At 33.5% G+C, this 687-nt stretch overlaps 1 non-coding gene across 1 annotated transcript; it reads left to right on the top strand.

The window, feature by feature from the left end:
* Positions 1-295: 295 nt before the first annotated feature.
* LOC111768930 (U6 spliceosomal RNA) lies at positions 296-402 on the top strand. The gene has a single exon (XR_002801613.1). It is a non-coding gene; the product is annotated as a U6 spliceosomal RNA (small nuclear RNA).
* The last annotated feature ends 285 nt before the right edge of the window (positions 403-687 follow it).

Raw genomic sequence — 687 nt, 5'->3', positions numbered from 1 at the left:
GGGAGGCAATAGGTAGGTAGTGTCAAAAGTTGACAAATCAAAAAATGTAAGCTTAAGTATATTATTAAAAGTTATAAAGTAACCACTAAAGGGCTTAAAAATACTTTATAAATCTTCTGAACTATCAGAACGAAAAGACACGTACACATTTAATTTTAAAAGGATAGATAATTTAGCAAGACAGAAAATAAAGCAGTAACAGCAGAAATCACACAAGATAAGAGAACTAATACCAAACACATCTGTGTAACAATTTATGTAAGTGTAACAATATATGTAAAAGCCCATCTATTAAGTGCTCGCTTCGGCAGCACATATACTAGAACTGGAACGATACAGAGAAGATTAGCATGGCCCCCGCGCAAGGATGACACGCAAGTTCGTGAAGCATTCCATATTTTTTCTGTATGACTCCACTCATATGAGGAATTTAAAAATGTACACAAAGAGAACAGATTAGTGGCTACCAGGAGAAAGGTGGGGTGAAGTGGTGCACCTACAACACAACTGACAAACAATAATGTACAACTGAAATTTCACAAGATTGTAACCTATCATTAACTCAATAAAAAAAAAAAAAGAAAAAAGAAAAAAAAGAAAAGAAAAAAGCCCACCTATTAAAAGGAAAATATTCTCAGGTTTAGAAAACTAAACTCAACTATTTGTTGCAGGCGAGAGATACATTTC

This window comes from Equus caballus, chromosome 18 (assembly GCF_041296265.1).
Source record: "Equus caballus isolate H_3958 breed thoroughbred chromosome 18, TB-T2T, whole genome shotgun sequence".
In the NCBI taxonomy this organism is placed as follows: domain Eukaryota; kingdom Metazoa; phylum Chordata; class Mammalia; order Perissodactyla; family Equidae; genus Equus; species Equus caballus.
Note: the sequence above shows the minus strand (reverse complement) of the source record. Positions and strands in the feature narration are given on the sequence as shown.